This window comes from Lissotriton helveticus, chromosome 12, assembly GCF_964261635.1.
Source record: "Lissotriton helveticus chromosome 12, aLisHel1.1, whole genome shotgun sequence".
Lineage (NCBI taxonomy): Eukaryota > Metazoa > Chordata > Amphibia > Caudata > Salamandridae > Lissotriton > Lissotriton helveticus.
In genome coordinates this window covers 53,981,414-54,007,556 of record NC_136073.1, presented here as the reverse complement: position 1 = coordinate 54,007,556, position 26,143 = coordinate 53,981,414, and positions in this window count along the sequence as shown.

Genomic DNA, 26,143 nt, shown 5'->3' with positions numbered 1-26,143 from the left:
GCAACACTGGGAGTACCCAGCGTTTGCGTGTTATGGCATAGAAATGGCAGAAAAAGGCTACATGCATGGTTGTTTGGGACGAGACCTTATCACATGGTCATTTCTCTAGGTCATGAGACCCATTTAATGGATTTGGGAAAGTCACCAAACGAAAAACCAAATTGAAACGGAACCTGGTTAGTAGGAATTTTTCGTGGTTGGTTAAATGGTAAGTGAGATATGGCTGTATACCTAGTGACACTTGAACCATCAAAATGTGAGCATTAGTTTGCTTGGGTACTTCGCCGCACAAACGAAGTTCCCTAAGATGGTTAAGACAGTGGCGCTTAAGGGTTTTTCTGCTTAACTCACTGATTAGTGATGGTTCTATGACATATTGGTTAAGATCCAGATCTTTCAAAAAGTTGACAACATATGCCAACCATGGAATATTTCTCCAGGATGTCAACCCTAAGCAATCTAAGATCAAGGCACGAGTGAGATGGCATTCTGGCTTAGACCAGATACGGTGCCATAGTAGCATTGGTTGACATTTGATGTAATCAGCTAGATAGTCAATCCCAAGCTCTATATGACATCCGTACGTGGGGGCGCTCTGTGGGAGAGCCAACAGATATTTAGCAAAGCCATTTTGGATTTTTTGGAGTTCGGTCGTGTTTACATAGCCCCATACACCGGCTCCGTATGTAGCAATGCTCTGACATTTGGCTTGGTAGATTTTAAGTAGTACGGGGGGGGGTTGGTTTACCCATTTTTCCAGAAAATGAAACAAGGGCGGAGGTGGCGCGTTGGTAGAGCAATTTTCTAGTTATCAGTGCCCTTTTCCAGGTTAGCTGATCGTCTATTAAGATACCCAGATAAGGGTATTCCCTAACACGTTCCAGTTTGGATTGCTCGATGCAAAGATGTTTAGAGCTTTTCACCTTGGGCCCTGTTTGCATGACAAAGGTCTTGGTCTTATTCACCTTTAACCCAAGTGAAAGCATATAGTTACAGTATTTATCCAACTGTTTCTGAAGCTGTACTAGGGACCTAGCGAAGATTACAGAATCATCAGCATATAGTAATGCTGGAATAGGGCGACGATTAATAGTGGGTAGATCCTGACTTACTTCAAGCATGGCTGCTTCCAAGCCATTGGTGTATAAATTAAACAAAAAGGGAGCCAGGACACAGCCCTGTCTAAGTCCGCGAGTTATTGGGAAAGAAGATGTTAAATCGCCACCCGTTCCAAATCTTACGCAAGCAGAAGCTTCTGAATAAAGCTCGCGCAAAAATTTGATGAGCGGCGGATCGACTCCCAAGTCCTCCAGGATAGACCACAGCTTGCCGTGGATTACACAGTCAAACGCCGCACTGAGGTCGACGTAGACCATGAATAGGTTGCCCCGTTTGACCCCCACATACTTCCCTATTAGAAGTGTCAGGTTTAGGGCCTGTTCAACAGTGCCCAGTCCCTCCCGGAATCCATACTGGAGGTCGGTAAGGAAGTTCTTTTCTGCCGCCCAGTCCTGTAAACGATCAAGAATTAGGCGGCCCGCGACTTTACCCAGTGAATCCAGGAGGGAGATGGGCCTGTAGCAGGCAGGGTTATTTCTATCCCCTTTTTTAAAAATTGGGAGGAGTATGGAGGAGGACCAAGAATCCAAAAGACCAGTGCTTAGCACTGCCACCATTAGATGGGTAATGATTGGGGACCATAAATCGATGTTAGAGACAAATATGTCGAGTGGGACACCATCCGGGCCGGGAGCCTTTCCAATTTTTGAGGAGGATAATGCACTTATAACCTCCCCCAGGGTGAAAGATAAGTCAATTGGATACACCCCTTTTCTTGGGCACACAGTTGTTTGATTGTGTTTCGCCGCGCTAACCGGGGGGGGATCACTAAAGATCTTTGAAAAGTGAGTCACCCACTCGTCCGCGGTCACTGCTACATCAAGGTGCTGATGCGTGTTGGCCTCAAGCATAAATGGAGATTTGACTACCTGCCAGAACTGGGAGCTGTCCTTTGTGTGGCAGCTCTCGTGTAGTTGGGCCCACAGTTTTTTCTTATGCTCTTTTTTACATCTGGTTTGGGCCTGCTTGTATTCAGATCTTAATTTAGCTACTTTGTCCTTGTCTCTAGTTGGGTTATGGAGTTCCTTCTTCAGGGCGGTTAGTGCTTTCCGACATGCCGTGTCGAACCATCTTGGGTTAGGGTCAGTCCCTGGTTTATGGGTTCGGACCAACTCTTTCTGAATGGTTTTAAGGATTTCCCCAAAACTGGAAATAATTTGCTCGGGGGTAGAATCCTCTTTTAGGCAGGTGTTTATCCAAGGAAGTGCCTTGGTTATGATCTTACTTGATGTTGCTAGTGGATCTACCCGTGACCATTTCACCGAATAACCATTGGTTCTGTCCATACTTAATGCTTTTTGGGTCAGTAAGCTCTTCCTTGAAAAATGGGGAACGACCATGGATAGTTTTAGTACAATACTATTAGGGAAGTGATCACCTGATACTTCTGTTCCTGTAGTAAACTGATGAAGTGTACCCTTTAGGGAATAAGAACACAAAATAAAATCTATGGTGCTAAAACAACCCCTGCCGTGAAAAGTAGCTTTGAAGTCCACGGGGGGGGTTACAAGTTCATTAGCATACAACAATTCTAGAGACATTAAGCTATCGTTAAGAGAGTCTCCTACCAGGGAATGGGTAAAATGCGTCAACGGGCAATCAGTTTCATCTAGAAGGCCACAATCAGTTTTCTTATAGTTTGAACACACTTGTACATTGAAATCACCTCCCCATATTACATTACACAATGTAGAAGGCTGTTTGGCACGTTGTTCGTTTATAGACATGGTGATTGCAGACACAGTTTTTATACATTCTACCTGGGATAAGTGGTTATAAAAATTAATGATACTATATGACGTACCGTTTTTAAAAGTAACCAAAAGAATTTGGTAATTCGGGGTGGTACATATTGTGGAGATTTTCCTTACTGCGAGGTTGTTTGAGAAATATATAACAAGACCCCCCATTGGTCTGCCGTGTATTGATGGACAGGCTGGCGCGTGAAATGTTAAGTAGCCTTGTAAGTGCAATGGGTCAATTGACCAGGTCTCTTGCAGACAGATTATCTGATGCGTGGTAACAAAGTCCAACCAGGATGTCAATAGAATCTTGGTTCGGAGACCAGCCACATTCCAAAACAATATTGATACTAAGTGGAACAGCGAGGTATCTTTAGTGGGTACAGATCTTCCTTTTTGTGCTGGGGTTTTTGGGGATGAACAAGGATCAGTATTGAGAGGGAAAGGCAAAGTTACACATTGATGGGAATTAATAGCAACAGGGCAAGACAGGGTGAGATCACATTGATAAGAATCTTTGAGCTCTGTGTCAATTGTCGCTGTTGTAGTTAATGGAGATGTCACTTTGGCCTGTGATCGTGTGGGTTGAGAGAAATTTATTGGCATTGAAGGTGATAAGCCAGGTAGGGGTGAGATCCCATTATCCAGTCCCGGGGCTGGTGATGGTCAATCCACCATCTCCAGGCAGTCAAACCTATTGTAGGTGGAAACACCCCTCCAATCCGGAAATGGCATGGTTTCTCTGCCACCTTGTCCTGACCAGGTTGGCCAATTCATTTTAGTGTTCCAGTTGCCTACCTGGGTCCAATTCCATTCAGGGCCTTGTGGTAGAGATTTAGCTGGAGGGTAGAAAAAGGCTAATCTTTTTGTAGAGATTCCTTCAGGAGAGGTTTGGGGTCCCCATGAGGAAATAAGTTCCACAGTTTGGGGATCTTCAAAGTTTATTATTATGCAGTCCCCTGGGATCAGTTTTGGCTCCTTCCCTATCCAGGGAACTCTGCGAACTGAAACAACTCGGTTGTTAGCATATGACGGAAGTGGCCGGTTCATTGACAGCCAATGTAGTACCTTGTTTTTTAGAGACCATCCTGGCTCTTCAGAGTTCGTGTGCAGCTCTGGGACCCCGGTCATAATGATGACATATGGTGTAGCATCTGGGGGGAGATAAACAGGACGCGCTCCATTGCGTTTCATGTTATAGGCTGCGTTTTTAAGGGCTGGTGTCTTTTTAGGAGCTGTAGTCTTTTTTGGGGCTGGTGTCTTAACTGTAGTTGGAATAGCTGGTAAATTAGTGGATTGACCCACTGATACAGGTGGAGCGGAAAGGGAAAGAGTTGCGGACTTTTTTGCAGCAATACTAGCTGCTGTATGCTGCGCAGTAGTCGAAGATGTACTAGCTGGTTTTTGTTGGACTGCCACTGCGGTAGTCACCACTTTGTGTTTATATCCCCGGGGTTTTTTTGTTTTGGGTTATGTATTTGGGCCACAGAAAGTGAGGGCGTAGGGATCGAGCTATTCTTAGCTTTTAAATCAGATGAGAGTAAAGCTAGAGATTTTTCGATTTTTAATAATGATACCTCTAAAGGTTGGAGATGATGTTTTATTAAGGTCTCTATAGAGGCCAGTATATGAGTATCATGTATGTTTGAAACCCGCCCATTACATGTATTACCACTCAAAATGAGATTATGCGTGTCAGGTGAAAGGTTTATTATTTCTGACGTTGTGGTAGTGGTCCGCTGTTGGGACTTAGCCGATTGAGTTAAAGATTGGGCTAAAGGAAGAGAATTTTCAGCCAGTTGTGACAAGAAATCCTGCCGAATATTACTATTATTCTGCAAGGATTTCTTCTTTCCTTTTTTGCCCTTTCTATTTTTCGGGATAGCACCCTCTCTCTGGCCCCTCGTAGTGGGAGAGGGAAGATCCTCTTCTGGAGGGTTTATGAAGAGGATCGGAGTACTCTCAATTGATGGGGGGAGATGAGATACAGAGGATTGGGATAGTTGTGTTGCAGAAAGATCGATAGACACCGACAGATCTACAGTCCCAGGAACCATAGGGGTCTCTTGTTGGGTACCAGGAACTAAGATGCGTTGCGGTGTTACAGCAGAGGCCAATAGTCCCAGGGAGGAACGCCTGGCTGCAGCTAGGTCCTGCGAGACCCTCCTTTCTAATAGGAGGACACCTTGATTGATAGCATCGTTCGCTTTGGCGATAAATTGATCTATTGGCCCTATAACCTGGGCAGTGTGAGTAAGTTTGTTATTTCTGGTAACTCTGGGTGACATAGTAACAGAAACAGGGAACACAATACCAGGATACAAAGCGACAAATCCCAGATATTAACTACGGAAGGAACACGATGCAAATAAAATAAAATGTCAGAGGGGTAGCCCAGTCCAGTCTTACCCGGGCTTGAACGGGTTTAAACGGGCCCGCCCTTGGCCCGGGCTTCGCCCGGCGTCCCGCGAGACGGGGGTGACTGGTAATTTATGCGTCTCCTGGCGCGCAATTGACGCGGGTTGCGTCCCGAAGGCTCTTGGGAGTTGTAGTTTTTGGCTGCCCGCACTCCTCTCGGCGGCCTCACCCCGAGGTGGAACTGGGGTCGGGCGGCGGGAGGCAGGTAAACAGGAAGCACAACAGGTTGCAGAATCAGGCTTTCAGGTCAGCAAAAGGGTCCAGGCAGCAGCGGGTCGCCTCGCAAAGGTCAACGGTCACCTTTCTGTTGCTTGTTGCTATAGTTAGGTGTTAAACTGGTACTGAGGTGAAACATGCCCAGAGTGTTAGCAAGTGTAAAAATGACAAACTAATGTAATACTATCACAAAATGTGGCACATTATATCACATAATTAGCCTTTTCTTGCTGCATAATTTAGTCAACTCCGATGCATAATTTGGCCTTCTCCTGCCGCATTATAACCAGTAGCCCGGAGCATAACCAAGGTGAAGCTCCCCATCACTGCATCTTCCACGTCATGATGTTCACATTATAAGGGCAAGCCATGTATGGAAAAAAGGCAACTATGTGGAATGCTTTGAGTTTAATAGTGGGGGTGGCACAGCAGTGAGTCACATGGCGCACCATATTGGGAGTGCCAAGGCTAACCATTTGCTAAAGTGTCAATGGGCAGGAGTGAGTTTTGTTTTAGGCAACTTGCTGCATTTGTCTTCTCCGTAGCTTCACCTCCTATTTCTCGAACCTTAGCCGTACTCCTCGTCAGTTTCTGAAGGAGCTGGGGTCTGTTGCAATCCTTGGGGTAGGGATGGAACCTTGTTCTACAGTTCTACACACTTGTAAGTTTTATAAGGCTACAAAAACGTATTCTATCACTTTTGGTTTGACTGGCAGGAAAGCCTGTTCTGCCACTCCCCACCAACACACCATGTTTTAACCGCATGCGCGCTAGCGGTTTTCCCGCTGCGCGCTGCGTTTTTTAAAAACACGCGTTACATGACGAGCTCAGCTCGTCATCAGTGTACGACAGGCGTCGCTGATGACGAGCTGAGCTCGTCATCAGCGTTGAAGGGGTTAATTGTTGGAAGTTTGCATGGAGGGAGTAGAGAATGAGGATGTTTTCCATACCATGTTGGAAATAGTCTCATGAATATAAATACTTTTAATGTAAACCACCTTGAATGCTTCGATTATCTGAATTTGTTTACTGGGGGCTGCTATGCGGATGTGACTGCTGTGTCCGATACTCTCTTCTTCAGCCTCCTATATTAGTAGAGAGTTGTGTGCTTTGATTAGCTTTGGTTGACTTCCACTTTTAGTGTACATATTGAACAGGCCTGTGAAGCAGTAGTGAGACAGCTAGAGTGCAATTAGTATCCCAACTAGTCTTCAACTAAGCGGGTGTCCTGAGAGCTAACCTGTGCCACACAGCTGTAGTAAATTGTCCTTTTCCCCTGGATTAATTGGGGAAGCTTTACAGATCATACACAAATGTTTGTACTTTTTACATGCAATGGTTTCTGAAAGTCTACCTAGAAGGAACTTGTGCTTCAGCTCACTAGGCCGAGCTGATGCGGAGGCATCTGTGGGACCTGTGTGTCACAGACCTCAGTATGTGGATCAATTCTAGTGCACACAAACAGTTCATTTCAGAAGACACATTGAAAGGGGTGCGACATTAAAGACCATATACAGAATTTTCAGTGGATGAGGATTTCATAACATTGGCTATACCAAATACTACTCTGATAAGCGTGAATGAGCCCTTTCCTCTGCCTCACCCAGCATACATGCATTATACAATGTTTTCACCTGTGATCTTGGCGATGCAATACCATTCAAGATTTGGGACATTAAAAGGAAGTGACTTGCCATCCGAGTTAAAAGCAGCATATAATCTCTAGGGGTAGGCCATGCTCTAGTACATTTATTCTTATTTTGCGTGTCTGATGGCCCCATTCTAATCACCATAACAGTCTGAAAGATTCACAATTCCATCTCAATATGAAATCTTCTGGATCTTCCTGCAAACAATAGTTGAAGAGATTTTGAAATCTTTTCCTATCTGTAGGAAAGTGCCCCTTTTTGCATGGTTGCTCCCCATGTTTATTTAGTTTGACAGAGTGTGCCCTAGGTTCCTGCAACCCAGGGCCTATGTTCTTTCCCCAAACTCTACTAATGCGAAACCCAGTTGACAACTCTGGCCACATACAAGTCCCTTATAAAAAGTACCATAGGTATTCTGACCAGAGAAGGCCCTTAAGGGCTGCAGCACTTATTGTGCCACCCTTATAGGCCTTGTGTGTACACACACGTACACACACACCTTGCAGGCTGTGTATTTTGTCGCAGCTGCCACTACCAGACAGGTTTCTGGACCCCAGAGTTGAGAAACTGCAACACTCGGGGTCCTGAAACAAAGCACATCCTGGAATGAGGTGCCAAGGCTCCAGGATGGGCAGGTCCAGGGAGGGGAAGCTTCAAAGGCTTGCCGGCTTTGTAAGCTACCCGAGCCATTTGCTACTCCCAGCAACTAGCCTCCAGTAGCCCTGAACCCCACTTTGGGCAGTAGAATGAGCTGGAAAACCAAGGTAGGATGAGGAGTGTGCCCACCTGTGTGTACTCCACCCCTCAGGTGAGGGAGACTAGGTGAAGCACAGCTCTCAGTCCCCACCATCTTGCAGATGGGAGACCCAGCCAACCATAGTCAGGCTTATGCCCCCCTCCCACTGGAGGGTGGCATAATGGGGGGGGGGGTGTACCCTCCTCAAGAAGGCGACCAATGGTCCCGACCTACATCTACATGTAACACCCCAAAATGTAGTATTTGAGGGCAATCCCGAACCTTGCCTCCTCAAACACAAGCCAGAAAGAAGCAAGAAAATGAAGGACCAAACAGCCGTGCAGAGAGAAGACACCAACTGACCGGGCCCCAGTCCTACCAGCCTGTCCAGACCTCACACTCCTCTAACAGAACGTCTGTGTCCTGCAGCCAGGAGTCCTCGAAAACCCGGAGAACCTGCCCTGCCTTTGCGCCTAAAAAATACATGGTCTCCCGTGAGGCACTGGACTTGCACAAAAGTAACAGACTGACTCCGGCCAACTCTGTGAGTCCATCAATCCACTCCCAAGCCTGGCTGAACCAACTCCCTGCAATCCTAGCCTTGGTCTCAGTGACCCCTGAACCCAAACAAGCTCCTAAACCCAACCTATAACCAACCACATAGAAGGTCCCCTCAACTGTGACCAAAAGCGAGACCCAGACAGACTAACCGAAACGGTTCCTAAGGAGCAACAGTCACTGTCTTACCGACTCAGTCACCGAACGCTTGAGGTCACAGAACGAGAACTCCCAAAGACCACATTTGCCTCAACAGCAGATGACCGACTCAGTGGAAACTGTGACCGAATCTGCAGTATCAGCCAAGATTGCATCCTATACCTAGCCGCCCCAGTGTTGCTGGTGGTGTAGTTCTTGTGTGAGCCATTGGGCCCCAACGTGCTGACCTCGACCCCATGATAGTTTGTTACCCAACCTGGTGGTTAGCTTGCTGCAGTCCCCAAGCCCCGTTGGCTAACCTGTGGTCCCTGCACTCTGCTGCCTGATTGCCGCTGGCAGTGCGACTCTAGTGCCAATTAAACCGAATCTTACCCAAGGACCCGTAAATCCAATTCTGCCTTCTCAGGACTAAATGTGGCTCGTGAGTAATCCTGTAAATCTGTATTGTGCTTGTAAAACATTTCCATTTTCCTTCCCTCAGCAAATACAGCAGCCTAATATCTAGAGATACCTGCTGCATAAGAAAAGAAATTGAAAAGTAAGTCTGACTATTGGTAAATACAAAGTAAATTATTCTGTAACAAATTCAATGCTTCCAAGCTGTGTTTAAACTGCATATGCTTGCAAATTATTTTTATACTCGCCTGTACCAGGCCTCGCTTGGTTCTAGAAAATAAATATACCTAAATAATATTTACACATAACCAAGTGACATCTAATTGGGGCGACATCTTACCCCAAATCCAGTGGCACAACCGATTCTGCCTTTGCAATTATTCATTTTCGTTATTTTCCATGATACTCCCATGTACTGCATTAGTTATCCACTCTCTCTTTTCTTGACACTGTTAACATCTAGATGCGAGGAAATCAATTTTCCCAGGTTTCTCCTGTTCAAAATGGGCCATCCGAACCTCTTATTGAGAACACGTACAAGCGCTGAGGTCTTAAAAGCAGTTTATTGAAAACCAATGCATTTCGGGCATCTAGGGCCCTTCGTCAGGGGCAGCTGAAAATAACAATAAAACGTACATTATGTAATGTCCACCAATACATTTGCATCCTCCCTTTCAAGAATTACTTAACATATAAATAGTTTTTCATTACTCCATAGGAAATGCGTTACTTACCTGTAACTGCAGTTATCCAGTATTGGTGTCTTTCATTGATTCACATGCCTGAATCATTCCCAGTTGTCGAGACGGGAGTCTCCGGTACATAGCGGTACATAGAAAAGTAATGTCCTAAAGACATATATAGAGAAAAGTAGGCCTAAGGGCCTCCCCTAGGTAGCCTATCTATGTCCTTTTGTAAAAAGGACTAATCTCTAGAAGAGAGCCAATCAGCTAACACCTCCCTCTAGAACCTTCCTGACAGGAGCCTCAGTCTCAGATTTTCGTACGCATCAAGCTAAGTAGGCGTAACACTGATAGAGAGATAAGCGAGTCCTTCCAGGGGAGGCGGGAGGGTTGCATGTGAATCTATGAAAGACACCAATACTGGATAACTGCAGTTACAGGTAACGCATTTCTTATCCAGTATTATGGGTGTCTTTCATAGATTCACATGCCTGAATCAGAGTAGCAAGCAATATCTTGTGCACATTTCTGATGGAACACCATATACAAGTCATTAGATAATACAGATCATGCGACTATGAACCATCATTATATATCAACCAGAAGTAGTAACAGAAAAATTTGCATACCAGAAAAGGATGGAGGGATGAAGGAAGGCTCACCTTACTGGAAAAGATGGCGTAGTACTGCCTGCCCCACTGCAGCATCCTTCATCAGCTCTGTATCCAGGCAGTAGTGCCTGGTGAAGGTATGAGGCGACTTCCACGTCGCCGCCCTGCAGATGTCAAGAACCGGCACTCCTGCAAACAGTGCCATAGAAGTCAACATGGCCCTTGTAGAGTGCGCCTTGATTTTAGAGTGCAATGGCTGTCCGGCAAAAGGCAATAGCCGAAGAGATCCATCTGGAGATGCTTTGTTTGGTAAGCGGTAGACCTTTCCTAGGCCTACTGAAGGCTATGAAGTTTGTTAGATTTTCTGAAATGTTTGGTTTTGTCGATATAAAATGTTAGACATCTCTTAAGGTCCAATGAGTGCAGCGATCTCTCAGCAGCGGTGCTGGGATTTGGAAAGAATGATCTGAGGATCAAATGTTCGTTTAAGGGGAAGTCCGACGGGCCTTTAGGAATAAACCTAGGATTGGTCCTTAAAATGACTCATCCCTAAACTGCAGGAAGGGGTCTTGAATAGAAAGAGCCTGAAGTTCACTGACCCTCCTTGCTGATGTAAGCGCCAGGAGGAGAGCAGTCTTCCACAAGACGTATTTCACGTCTGCTCTGTGAATGGATTCAAAAGGGTGTTTCATCAGTTGATTAAGAACCATATTTAAGTGCCATGTTGGAGGTATCATCTGTGGTCGAGGAAAAGATCTATAGAGACCTTTAAGGAACTGTTTTATAAGTCTACTAGACCAGAGAGAGGGCTCTTTAGACGTTCTTTAAAATCTTGAGATCGCCGCCAAATGCACCCTTATGGAGGAGTGGGCAAGGCCAGACTGCGCCAGATGAAGCAAGCAGGGTAATATTTTTTCTGGAGAGGTGGCAAATGGATGTAGACCTTTGTCCGCACACCAGATGCAGAAGCGTTTCCACTTTAGGGAATAAGTCTTATTAGTGCTGTCCGCTCTTGCCCTGGCTAGGATGTCTTTACAATCCTGCGGGATGTTCATATTGCTGAATTCTCTGTACTCCGGAGCCAAGCAGACAACCTGAGAGATTTCAGATCCGCATGTTGAATCTGCTTGTTGCTCATCGTGAGCAGAGATGGATATTGAAGCAGATGGATCGGCAGCTGCAGAGAGAAGCGATGAAGGTCCGTGAACCAATGTAGCCAGAATGGGGCTATCAGAATTAAAGTGCATGGCTCCGCCTTCATCTTCGACGACACAGGCTTACCTGCAGTCGATGAGGGTGTCGTCATCGACGAAGAAAACGTCGACGATGCTGTCGTCGTCAATACCGTCGTCTACGTAGAAACGTAGACGGGAGACACAGCTTTGTTTTGCGCCGATGAGGGCGTCGACGAGGTCGTCGTTGACGGCGCTGGCTTTTTGAAGGAGTGAGCCTCCTTGTCTGACGCTGAAGACTTGGTCTCTGAAGGTTTTTTGACAGCCTTCTTTGGAGGAGCGTCTGCAGGGTTAGGGGAAGCCACCCTTGGCCTTTTTAAAGACAATTTAGAAGAAACAGAGGAATACTCATCTTCTTCTGAAGATTCCAGATTGTCCCTGGTCTTCAGCCTGTTAGGCTGAGTAAAAGGCGTCCTTCTCTTTCCTTTAGCGTCTTTGTAGAAAAGGTTCTACAAATCTTGCAGTCTTTTGCTGAATGGTCCGGATAGAGACAATATAAACATGTCTTATGCTTGTCATCCACATGTAACCTCTTTTTCCCCACAAGAAGTACATACCCTGAATAGACCCTTCTTCTGAGGATCAGCCATGGTCAAATTTGAAGTGAAGAAATCCAAAGTTGTGAAGTAATAAGGTAGAATAAGGAAACCTGAGGAGAACTCGGGTGGAGACTCCCTTAGCACAACGTGCGGTAGAAAATCTGAGAGACTGAGGCTCCTGTCAGGAAGGTTCTAGAGGGAGGTGTTAGCCGATTGGCTCTCTTCTAGAGTTTAGTCCTTTTTACAAAAGGACATAGATAGGCCTACTTTTCTCTATATATGTCTATAGGACATTACTTTTCTATGTACCGGAGACTTCCGTCTCGACGACGGGGAATGATTCAGGCATGCGAATCTATGAAAGACACCCATAATACTGGATAACTAACTTTAGAAAAAATAGCTTACAAAGAAATTCAGCAATATATTAAAATATCCGAATGAGATCACAATTGTTTCTGGCAGCACTTTAGGAGAGTCCCATAGGAGCTGCCACACCTGGCAATGAGCTCAGGAGGGCACTGTGTTTAGAAATAACTTGTAGATATAACACCATCTGCTACAGTGTTCTTTGATGTCCAGTAGTTTTCAGACAACAATAAAAATATCAAGAGAAATCTGGTGATTAATGTACCTGCTTGAGTGGGATCTCTTGTCTAGCGGCCTTTTAACTTGTCTTAAAGTAGCCCAGAGGGTTAATATGCCTGCTGCAAAAAATGTATCATGCAGTTCAAAGAGCTGTATTTTATTTGGCTAGCTCAGTGGGTTACTACTTTTGTCACAGACATACTGTTCGAACTATGTTTTTACCCCAGTCTTTCATTATCCTAATCTTGCTAAAGAATGATAATTTGGGTTGAGATCCATTAGTAAAGCCAACCCAACCCAATCATTGCGATTCATTTTAAATCCAGAGTTTGTGCTTCTCTAGATCAAATACTTGGGGAGATATTGTAGCCTTATGGCTAGAGTGGTCTACCTCAAAGCTGGGGAACCAGGTTTGAGTCTCAGCATCAACGCTCAACATCCTGCGATTCTGGGCAAATGACTTAATCTCTCTGTGCCTAACAAAAAAGAATGTGTCCATCTGTGACAAAACTGGTGCTCATGTAAAGCACACTGATACCCGATGGCTTCATTCTCCTAACCAGGGAGGAGGTTAGGAAAGTGACTAAGAGCTTACCTGCAGAAATCCAGTACCCAGTCCAAGAGGAGTCTTCCCTCGCAGTAGATCTAGCATTTCACATGGTGACCTGGAAAACATGCAAATTAGGATCTGTTACAAGGTTAGTGCATTAATTCAGGTTTTGTGAAAAGCAAAGAACACAAGGACAACCCAGTCTTCTTGTAATGTAGAACCTCTTGATGCCATGCTTCATGGATCAAGATATAGATAACCAAATAAACTGCCATCGTGTTTGAGGTCTTGAGAGGCCCACATACCATATCTTATGTTGCGGAAACTTTAGCTACTATTCAAGCTGAAATAGTGATTTTGCATCAAGCGAATCAAGCTCTAAAAGTTGTTTCAAAGATATTGGCCCAGTGCAAATTTATGTGACCTACCAATTGCAAGAAAGAAGAGATCAATGCCAAGGATCCGTCTGAGGCCTGTGTGACAGCCCTCTTTGGGTAAACAGGACAGACTGTTTATTCCAAATACTACTGCATTTTCCTCTAATTTACCTTCATGAAAACCCCTGAATATGACAGTAACTACTCCTCAGCCTTTAACTTAAACCCTACCAGTTTGTTTTACCAGTGACAGCAAGTGCTACATTTTTAAAAACAAAAAAAGTGCCAGGGCCTATGGTATTCCACTGCCAGTGGCCCCATCTACAGCTCCTGCCTCTGCTACTGAATGCCACTGCCAGCATTATCATCTAAAACACCCAAATTAAAGATTAACATTCTGAACTACTGCAGGTCACCCCAGAATTAGGAATGGCCTGGAAATTTCAGTATAATTTGATACACTGAATTGTTGAACACTAGTGTGAAAAAAATAGGCTGAAAGAATCCCTGTTTGGTGCACTCTTCAAACCAAGAGCATGAGTTTAAAAATAAGTGCTGGTGCTGAGCTCCTGCATACACAGTCACAAATAAAGCCCTGGTGGTAGCACAAAATGCGGTGTGTGAATCAATGGCAACTACGGTTTCTTGTAAGCCTAAAAGGTGGCATTCATATTTGTTTTATTTGGACGGGAATGCCGCCTTGTGATCTATTACATTAGTAGGGGGGGGGGGGAGCATTGCTATACAATTCCCACAATATTAAAGCTGAGAGAAAACACTTTGCCGGATAAAAACATGCAGGCAGTGGACAATGAGGTTAGTCTAAAAGAGGGTATTAAGGACAACTTTATCTCTAGTTTTAGTAGATTGATTATGGAAAGAAAGAAACTATCCTGAGTATAGGAGCGCCTCATTGTTCTACATAGGACTTACACTGCCAATCTGACATGCGCACTGAGCACCTATGAAGTCATCCTGCAGTCTGGAGAAATGTGCCCCGCCCCCACCATCCACTCACTGCAGCTGGAAGCACATGGAATAATAAAATGGTAATGACTATTTTATTATTCTGTGGTACCTGCTGCGCTCGCGGAAGGCAGGGCGACGCTTCTCCGCCTTAAGGATGGGCCGCCACTGCGAATTGTTCCACAGAACAGAATTTTACCAAACCACAAACAATAATGACATTTTGGAGGGGTTCCATTTAGTCATGTGCTGTGTGCCAAGGAGAAATATAATAAGACATTGGTCACTGTACTTGGGGCCCCCTCCTTATTGTGCGTATTTTAATGCCCCATATTGAAAATACCCTCATTCTCTCTTCTAATGAATCCCGGATGTTCCCTGGTTAGAATCCCCATGTCACTTACTCATCACCCGTGTACCATTCACTGTCTCCACCCTCAACACCATCAACTTGCCCATTTCCCCTTGAAAGAATTGGAAAATTTAAATATTGTGAAATCACAAGCAATATTTAGGAATTTCGTAAACCAGCGGCCATCTTTGGGGTGTGTACCATTTAAACCACACACACAACTACCACCAGTTGCTTGGTTTAGTTCTCTTGACACAAGAAGAGCTCTGAGAAGGTATCAGAGAAGCTTACCTGCAGAAATCCAATATCCAGTCGAAAGAGTCTTTCTTGGCAGTAACCATGTATTCCACATTGGGATCTATGAAACAGAATAAAGCAAGTTATGCTACAAGGTAGGGGCACCAATTCATGATTGTGAAAAGCAAAGAAAGACGACAAGAACAATTCGATGTTCACCTAATTTGGAAATTCACCTTACAGCAGGATTACAAGACTTTATTTCATGTGTGTGTTAACATTCGATTTTGGATGCAGTAATAATCTTGCAAATCTAACTTTTCAATCCGTAAGATTTAGCGGCAAAATAATGTGTAATTGGTCAGAGAAACAGTCTTGAAAACTGAATTCTGATTTATTTAATCGGTAAACTGTTGAATATTGAGAAATCTAATTAAACTTTAGTAAACTAACAAAATTCTCTAAGATTATTTGGTAACGCAAAATTGATAGAAAGTTGACAGAAAAATTCAACCTGCTGGTAACTCTGATTAGAAAATGTGGAATCATGTGGAACATGTTTTAACATATGGCTTTTATTTAGGAGGCATTTACTGAGCCGAATTGGGAGTAGGTGAACGTGATCTCAGGGCCAACAGAAGTTGTTTCTTCAGTGAAGAATCTAGCTCAGGAGCTTAGTATCCTCTGTTCCTCATAACCCCTTTCCCTACAGTGTCATTCAGATTACACTTAGACATGCATGTTGAAGTGTGCAAGCAGAGGAATACACAGCAACATTAGTCAAAGGCAAGGTGAGTGCTTGGAGACATTTATAAGAATTTACAGGTAAGTCCTTACTAGCTTTCACATTAATTTCAAGTGTTCGCACAACCCAAGACATGATGCTTCATGCACTCACAAGTGCATTGTACAAGAACAGAAAAAGGGAGTACTCATAAAATGAAAACAAGTTACTTACCTGTAACTACAGTTATCCAGTATTGGTATCTTTCATAGATTCACATGCCTGAATCATTCCCCCTCGTCGAGGCGGGAGTCCCGCGGTAAAAATATATACAATAGCAGTGCCTATAAATTTCTTGTAGTAGGCTGGAAAAGACTAAAAGGCCTAACTAGGCCCAATACTTAGCAGCCTATCTACCTCATTATGTAAAAAGACCTGAAAAAATAGCCTCAGCTAATCAGCTGTCCTCACCCTCTAGAACCTTCCCAGCCCAGGCAGTTCTCCTCAGATTTTCCCAGCACAAGTGAGAAGTAAGTATCCATAAAAAAAGAACTGCCCTGCCGGGAAGGAGGGTGGGTGCATGTGAATCTATGAAAGATACCAATACTGGATATTTATTTATTTATTTATTTTAAAAATTTATAAAGCGCGGCGTATACCCGTGGGTGTCTTGGCGCTATAATTTTGCTGAAAATCCCAGAATAGGTGGTATCTTTCTTCAAACGTATCGTTTCTAAGCGGATTATTGATCGAATAACCAAGTTTTTACCAGTTTTCTAAACTGAAATAACGATGGTGCCAGTTTTATTTCCTTTGGGAGCGTGTTCCAGATTTTGGCTGCGGCATTAGTAAAGCTTCTGTCGCCCCATGTCACCGTCCTGGTGCATGGCACTACCAGTAGGTGGCTATGTTCGGAGCGTAAGGATCTTTTTGGTGAGTAATATTGAAGTTTTCGTTTGAGAAAGGCTGGTCCAAGACCCTTGAGAGCTTTGTAGGTGAGACACAGGGTCTTGAATCTGATGCGATTTCTCACTATTAGCCAGTGGAGATTTCTAATCGCGTGCCTGGTGGACTGAAACTTAGGAATGCCAGCTAGTAGCCTTGCGGCCGCATTTTGTATAAGCTGGAGTTTGGCCACCACCCTTGCCTGGGCGTTTACAAACAGTCCGTTACAGTAGTCGAGTGAAGAGAGTACTAAGGAGCTCACCACTGTTTTCTTAGCACTCTCCGGGAGATAGGGCAGGATTTTTTTAATTATCTTAAGCTTGTAGAAAGCAGACGACGCAACCTGGTTGGCATGGTTGGAAAAATTAAGATTGTCGTCAAATATAATGCCTAAGTTCCTGACCTTTTTTACTGGTTCTGGAGGGGCTCCGAGGGGTGTCGGCCACCAAAGAGTGGACCACTGTGGTGATAAATTTCCAAAGATCACTACCTCGATAACTGTAGTTACAGGTAAGTAACTTGTTTTCTTATCCAGTATTGGGGCATCTTTCATAGATTCACATGCCTGAATCAGAGTAGCAAGCAGTGACATCATGTCTGTCGTTAGAGGAAGGTGGGAGACAAAATAAAACGAAACAATCCCCACACAACCTGGAAGGTTATAGAGCACAAAAATGTTAACATAACATATGAATTAAACAAACTTCATATAGTACATTATAGAGTAGGACAGCATTTAAAAATATTAGAACATTATAATGAAATACATATGCTTAAAACATTCAAAGCATGATGAAAAAATACTATAAAAAAATCTAACCTTAGTGAAGGAGATGCCGCAGCACCGCTTCTCCAACCGCTGTGTCATCATGAGTTGCCGACTGCAGACAGTAGTGCTTCGTAAAAGTGTACACACTTTTCCACGTAGCAGCTCAGCAAATGTTCTCCAGCGTCACTCCAGCGAAAAGGGCCGTCGATGCGGACATCGTTCTGGTGGAATGTGCTTTAACCTTTCTTGTTAAAGGTTTGTTAGCTTTTTCATGACAGAAGAGAATTGTAGATGACAACCATCCAGCTATAGTCGCCTTTGTAACAGCTTGACCCACAGTGGCTTGACTATAAGCAACAAAAAGCTGACTAGATTTGCGTATGTCCTTTGTTTTTTGAAGATAAAACTTAAGGCATTGTTTCACCTCCAAGGAATGTAATACCTTTTCTGCCGGAGTTTTAGGATCCGGGAAAAAAGTTCTGAGCTTGACAGGCTGATTGATGTGGAATTGGGTCGGTACCTTCGGGATGAACTTTGGATTAGTTCTAAACGTCACAAAGTCCCTAGAGAATTGTAAGAAAGGATGTGGAATCGTAAAGGCTTGTATCTCACTGACTTTGCGGGCTGAAGTAAGAGCTAGTAAAATAGCCACTTTCCAAGTTAAGAACTTCAGCTCCGCCCTGTGTATGGGTTCAAAAAGGCCTCTTTAACAGTTGGGATAGAACAATATTGAGGTCCCACTCCGGAGGGGGGGGGGCCGAACTGGAGGAAAAGCTCGGAATAACCCTTTAAGGAATTGTTTGACCAATGATGATAAACATAATGATGGTTTGTTGGAACTCTTGCTGAATCTGGTTATTGCCGTCAGATGCACCTTAATGGATGAGAAAACCAGACCTGCTTTAGCTAAAGACAATAAATAAGAAGGATGACCTCAGGTGGAGACTGGAGTGGATGAAAATTTTTTTCTCCACACCAGGAACAAAATCGCTTCCACTTGACACGATATGTCCTGATGGTACTTTGCGCACGGGCTTGTGATAGAATCGCCCTGCAAGCTGGGGAGATGTTAAGATCCTTTAACTCTAGGAAGTCAGGAGCCAGGCGTGCAAGTGCAGCGATTGAGGGTCCGGGTGTCGGATCTGGCCTCCCTCTCTCGTTAACATCGACACTGTTGGCTTGAGACGAAGTGGAGGCTGCTGGGAGAGATGAAGGAGTTCTTGAACCCAATACTGTCTTGGCAAACGGGGAGCAATGAGGATGAGAGTGCAATGTTCCCTCTTCATCTTTTGCAGTATCTTCGGAATGAGTGGGATCGGAGGATAAGCGTATGCAAATACTCCGGACCATCTCATTAAAAGGGCATTTCCCCTTGATCCCTGTTGAGGAAACCTGCTGGCGTAAAACAGGCATTTGCGGTTCTGCTGAGTAGCAAACAGATCCAGAGTTGGTGTTCCCCATGTTTGAAAGATTTTCTCCACTTGCTGTTGCTCGAGTTCCCATTCGTGACAGCTGGTGAAAGTCCTGCTGTGGTTGTCGGCTAGAGATTTCTGGACACCTTGCACATGTTCTGCTCTGAGGGATATGCCGTGGTGTAGGACCCACTCCCACATCTCCTGAGCTTCCAGCGAGAGGGAGAGAGATTTTGTTCCCCCCCGCTTGTTTATATAATACATGCTGGTGGTGTTGTCTGTGCGCACCAGGACTGACGAATTCGCAATCCGTGGAAGGAAGGCTTGTAAGGACAGAAAAATGACTCAGCTCCAGGCTGTTGATATGTTTCTGCTGATACTGATTAGATCACCGCCCTTGAATCTGAAGGTCCTGGAGGTGACCTCCCCAACCTTCCATGGAAGCATCCGTTGTCAGGGTGAACTCTGGTATGTCGTGGAGAAATGTGAGGCCTGGTGACAAATTGTGTTTCTTTGACCACCAAAGAAGGGCTTGCTTCATCTTGGATGTAACTTTTATGCGGTCGTCGAACGACCCGTTCGCTTGCTTCCACTGCCGATGTAATTCTTCCTGCAGTGGCCTCATTCCGAGTCTTGCCATGGGGATGAGACTGATTGCAGATGATCACATCCCTAGAAGGGAAGCAAATGTTCGGACCGAAAGAGACCGTCTTGCAAATATCTGTTTTGCCAGGTTTAACAGTTTGGTTTGCCGCTCGAGTCAAGAACACCTTGCACTGGCGTGTGTCCAACACCGCTCCCAGAAAGGTTAATTCCTGCCGGGGTTGGAGTTGAGATTTGTGTGCATTGAGGGTCAGTCCCAGATTGGAGAACAGAGAAAGGGAACTCTTTACCGCTTCCTTTGTGGAGTCCTTTGATGGTCCTTTTAGGAGCCAGTTGTCGAGGTACGGGAAAACTTGCATTCCCTGAGACCTCAGCATGGCCGCTACCGGGGTTAAACACTTGGTAAATATCCTCGGTGCTGATTTCAGGCCGAATGGGAGCCCCTTGAATTGAAAATGGACGCAAGCCACTGCAAACCTCAGGTATTTGCGGTGGTTTGGATGGATAGGGATGTGGAAGTAGGCGTCTTCCAGGTCCAGAGAAGCCATAAAGTCCCCTTTGTTGAGACAACTCAGAATATCTGTTAGTGTTACCAAGCAAAAACTCTTTCTTCAGATTTTTGTTGAGCTTGCGCAGATCCAAAATTGGCCGCCACTCTCCTGAATTTTTCTCTACAAGGAAGAAGCGAGAATAAAATCCTTTCCCTTTCTGGGTAGAGGGAACTCGTTCTATCGCATTCTTGTGTAGCATCTTTAAGGCCTCTTTGAATAATAAGTGAAGACGAGGGGGAGGGGGACCCCTGGGCGGCACTGTTGGTGGTTTTTGCAAAAACTCCAGAGTGTGTCCATTCCTGACAAGATCCAGGACCCACTGATCCGAAGTTATGCTCTGCCACTGTTGATAAAAGGCGGAAATATTGGCGCCCACGGGCAGGGGAGGATGAATGACAGACGTACGGCAAAGCGCATTGGTGCTTGCTGGAATCACGCCCTTGATTGTTGGAGCGCCGTTTACCTCCCTGGTGAGAGAAACCACCAGAAGCAGGCTGTCTGTAGGATGATGGATAGTACGGCTGCTTGTACTGAGACTGGTACTGTTGATTTTGCTGGTTGGAATAATTCCCTCTGGAGGAGTAACCACGGCCTCGCGCTCCTCTAAAGGATCCCCTCCTGTACTGTAGGGTACCTAATGATTTGGCAGTGTCCGTATCCGTTTTGATAGCCAGCAAAGCATCATCAATGTGTTTGCCAAAGAGCGAGTCCCCATCGTACGCCATGTCCAAAATCTTCATTTGGACCTCCGGTCTGAAGGAGGTAGCCTTGAGCCAACCTGGACGTCTGAGGACTGCTGCTCCCGCCAATTGTCGAAAATTGGTGTTAGATACATCAAGGGCACAATCAATGATCTCCGATGCCGCCCTTTCTCCCTCAAGCACGATTTTGCACGCCTCCTGTTGGCGATCCTCCGGGATCAAATCGAGGAATTCTGACAGATCTGACCACATTTGTCTGTCATAACGGGCCAGAATTGCTAACGAATTAGCTGCCTTAATGGAGGCTGCTGCATTTGCAGAGAACTTTTTCCCTATTGCATCCAGTCTCCTGCCTTCCTTGTCAGGTGCCGGAATGGAAGCGGGTGTCTTCATGATGTTGAGGCCCTCCTTCCATATGTAGTCAATTATTAGGATAGCCCTGGTCATTCTCCGATATCCCACCTTAAAGTTGTGAAATCCGCCAATATCCTCAGGCGGAGAATCTGACGGGTGCGGTGTAGGCGGTGAAGGCATGGGAATGACAATCATCCCACGAATCCGTAGGTGTAACATCTGGCAACTCGCCCTCTTCCCTGCCATCAGTCTCTTCAGAAGAAGAGGTATCCGTGTCACCTTGGGGGAATAGGATTTGTATCCTGCCTTGCCGACAATGAGGCTTGCGGCGAAGGAGGCCTTGGCATCTCAACCAGCACAGGTGGCACAAAAGGTGTAACTGGAGTTGGAGGAAATCTCTGGCGATAGTCTGCCAACATGGCTTGTAATTCCTGTATCAAAGTAGGTGGCAGATGACTTGAGTCCTCCGAACGTGGAGGTCTTGTATCATGCGAATGATGTGGCGTTGAGAAGTCCACGTGGCCGTAATGCTCTTGCTCATCGTCCTCCTCCTCTTCTTGATACTTAATGTTCAATTGTGAAGGGTGACGGGCAACCTCAAAAGGGCCTTCATCTTCTTCTTAGTCATCAGAATCATCCTCCACATATGTCTCCAAAATGTGAGATGTTAAAAGTGGAGAAATGTGAGTGTAGTCCAGTCTCTGATAAGTTTTCATTTGGAAACGGGTATACTGTACTCTCGTTGGAGGTGTATGAAGCAATAGTGGAGCTGATGCTAGAGCTTTTGCAGAAGACTGACGACGAGCTTGTTATTGAATGCGGTGTCGTCACCGGAATTGCCGTCGATGGAGTTACCGTCGACGGAGCTGTCAACTGTACTGCCGATATTGAGGTCGTCGTCGACTAGGCCGTCGACGAGTTCCTCATCGACGGGGCCGTCGATGGTGTCGTCGATGACTCCCGCGTCGACGGGGCCGTCGATGGCGTCTTTGTCGACGGAACAGTCGTTGACGGGCTAGTCGTCTTCGTCGGCGGGGCCTTAGTCGACGTGGCCTTAGTCGACGTGGTTTAAGGGTTCTTCGTCGACGGAGCCGTCGTCGACTGGATAGTCGACGAGGGTGGTAACGGCAAGAGGCTTTTCGTCGACAAAGTCTTTATAGATGGCGACAACATTTTTGCACACACCAAAGGAGAAGTAATAGCCGAAGTGGTGACCGTAGCAGAAGAGATTGAAGAGGCAGAAGTGAAAGTCGTAGTATGAGGAGACACCAGAGAAATAGTTTTAGTCTGGGCTGTACTCACAGTGGACGGTTTGGATGGAGACGAGGTGCTCCTTGAGGGTTCTGAGGCTCTGAGAGGGTTTAGATGTTTTCTTTCTCTCAGCAGAAGAGCTCTCCTTGGATTTGGCTCTCTTGCTGGAGGTAGAGGCCTTGTCATCATCTGTAGAAGATGATTTTAACCATAAAAGAACCCTTGCCTCTCTATCCCTGATAGTTTTAGTAGGGAAGGTACGGCAAATTCTACAATCCTTAACAACATGTGAGGGGTGTAGACAATAGATGCAGTCAGAGTGCTGGTCGTCCACATGGACCCTCTTCTTATTACAGGTTCCACATGCCTTGAAAAGAGCCTTCTTTTCAGACATTTTGAAGAAAAAAAAAGAGACAAAACTGAGTAGGCACTCAGGGAGACTCCCTTACACACGAAGTGCGGTGAAAATCTGAGGAGAACTGCCTGGGCTGGGAAGGTTCTATAGGGTGAGGACAGCTGATTGGCTGAGGCTATTTTTTCAGGTCTTTTTACATAATGAGGTAGATAGGCTGCTAAGTTTTGGGCCTAGTTAGGCCTTTTAGTCTTTTCTAGCCTACTACAAGAAATGTTTAGGCACTGCTATTGTATATATTTGTACCGTGGGACTCCCGCCTCGATGACTGGGAACGATTCAGGCATTTGAATCTATGAAAGATACCCCAATACTGGATAGGTGTTGTATTGCTCATTTCAAATGCATGCAGACAAGTTTGTAAAGTACCTGTTCCAAAAAAACACAATGTCTACTGCATTCATACATTCACTTCACAAATCTTCTACCAAAGACTTGTATCGCCTTTGGAAACAGGGTTTTGGTGAGTATTTAAAAAGATGTAAACACACTGGTACTTTCATGAAGTAACTTACTTTATCACCGGGGGCTGGTACCGGTCTATCCCTGTAGAGCACGTACACATGAGTAGCGTGGAACTGACTGAAAAATTACAAAATGAAAGGCACAAGTCAGAATTCACATATTAAAGGACAATTTTATTATTAAACCAAGGGACTGAGTGCGATATTGCGGTGGAGGTTCTCCAGGGAGTGAGTTTGCCCCAGTTCCCACCTGCCAACATTACACAGGATCACACATTTAAAGAGATAATGTCATCCCTATACCATTGGTCCTTGGGGAGGGAGGTCACTCAAATCAAAGGGCACATCCATTTGATAGTGCAGAAATGATACAGGAACACAAAAAGACAGAAGAAACCATACTCTAGAGCTAAAGAGATCACTAATTTTATATATTTGGAAAAAGTTAAATTCAGATTAGTATATTAATTCAGATTAAGGAACTGAGTGATCAATCATACTTAGGGGCCCAAGAATCTTCTTGCCTGAACTTGCACATGGTCCAAGAGAGCTAAATGTAACCCAAGTAATCTTTCTCATAAGGCATAGAAATACTTGAGGTTTAAGGTCTAGTTAAGATCCATGTAGTTCCTTTGTCAACCTATAATACGTTTTTGTTTTACATTGGGGGTGCAAAATAAACAGTTTTAATCAATAGGGACCCACAAAAGAAAGGGCTTGTCTCAAGAAGCCATTTCGTCATGACAGACAACCCTAAAAGATGATGTGCTTATCTTCAGGTATTAACTAGAGATAGTCATTTAAGGGTTTGAGAACTCCATCAGGTATGTCAAGCTAAGAGCTATTGGTCTCATTGCAACAAACAGTAGGTTTACGGACAACCATACTAATGGTGAGGAAAGTACCCTCTGGATCCTCACAGAAGTGTAGACTACTGCCTAGCCCTTTAAGCTCTGCCCAGTCATTGGTACAATGCTTAGAGGTCCCAAGAGAAGGACCTTTGATTGCGGTGATAAGACTTGGAATGCAGGAGGGGCAGATGAAGGACGCTGGGACAGGTCTTCAGTCAGTCTAGCACCCCCATTTCTAGGTTCTGTGCATGCTGGGGACAGATAAGCAGACGGAGGCACCATTCCTATGGAGCACAACTATACCATTCTCATATCTGGCTCTGTCTCACATGTAGCATTAAAGGTTTTACCAAGCCCATGATGGAATGGCTAATAAGCAGGAGGTGCTGCTGCTATTTACCTCACTGCCAACGAATCAAAGGAAAACATTACAGATGGTAAGTAATCTATTGTGTTATTGACTGTCACTTCTAAATTGAGCCTTTGATGTCACTGAAAATAGAATACCAGTGACATTAAGCTAAACTTAATCTAGGTTCAATCAAAGGAAGTTTCTCCTCTGGAGTTCAACTTGTAATACAGATAAAATATTGAAGTTAGATGTGGCAAAGATTTTGCATCAACAATCAGACAAGGATTAGCCTCAAGCCCTGTTAAGATCACCACTATTACTGGGCAAACATTGCTTTGACTTGAACCTGTGAAATATTGCTAACCACCTTGCACAAAGAGGCCAATGGAGATATTCCGTGGTATAGGAGGCTCATGCTCAGTGCCAAAAGGTACCTCCACTCAAACATCAACACAATTTTACTCACTCCTTTTCTTTCATAAAGGGCTCAATAATTAATATCCAACTATTGTCTTAAGCGGATACATATTTCAACCCCACAAGATTTAAAGCTTCACAGTTGTCAGTCAGAGAAGCAATATGTAAGTTATCACAGTCATAGGACTATGGAAACGTAAATGCACATTGATAGAAGTATACCCCACACCATAATAAAGACTAAACAATTAAAAACCTTACCTCAGATACAAGTCTCATATAAGGGCTTCCTTTAAGGGTCTTCATTCCACATCCAGAGGGCTTGGTCTTGACCTTGCTGAGCAACTTAAATAGAGCTGCTTTTGTTTGCAGTCCACTCCAACACCTGTCGTCTCAGAAGGATAGGTTTTAGAATCCGCTTCCACATCCTGCTACAGAGCCGCTAACTATTGGACATTTTTGCCCTCCTAATGCTGTCCTTCGGAGAAGTAGAGGCTGGACAATGCATTGCTGCCTCCTGTAAGAGCGGTTGAAACCGCAAGCAACCCTGCCACTCAAATTACAGCCATGGTCAGATCTTCTGCCCCTAACCACTCCATCCACATGACAAATCTTGAACCATCGCCAGAAATGTGCATTTGTCACCACAGATGTTGGAAAAAATGGGTGTCTAATGAATGCCCTAATGAGGTGCCAAAATCTGCAAAATGACAAACTTCCTGCAGTCAAGACTTTACACCAGTTCACTTCACTGCTTCAGGGCCCCCACCCCATTGGCACCATCTCACCACATAGAATGTGTGTCCAAGTTAATTTAAATAAAAAAAAAAAAAGAAAGTCTACCTGACTAGTACAATATTTTGCTTCTCTCTCCAGATTTACCCGTCCCATTGGTACAACCAGCTGCAGCTCATTCAAAGACAGATTGGTTTGTTAGCAATCCTCTGCATAGTATGAACATACATCCCACTTGAAGATGTAATGATGGGTCAAAATGTTCCTAGCCACCCCATACTAGAATTGGAATGAAAGAAGGCACGTTTTTGGAAGAGGGGGTGTGCTTAGGGGAAGAAGAGATGGATAAGATGACCGAGGAAGAGATCTTAGGAAACATCCAGTTACAATCCACCCACCTGTGTATGCAGCCAGTTATATTAGTATATAAATCCATCTAACAAGATCACTACTCCAGGGCACATATTGAGAACA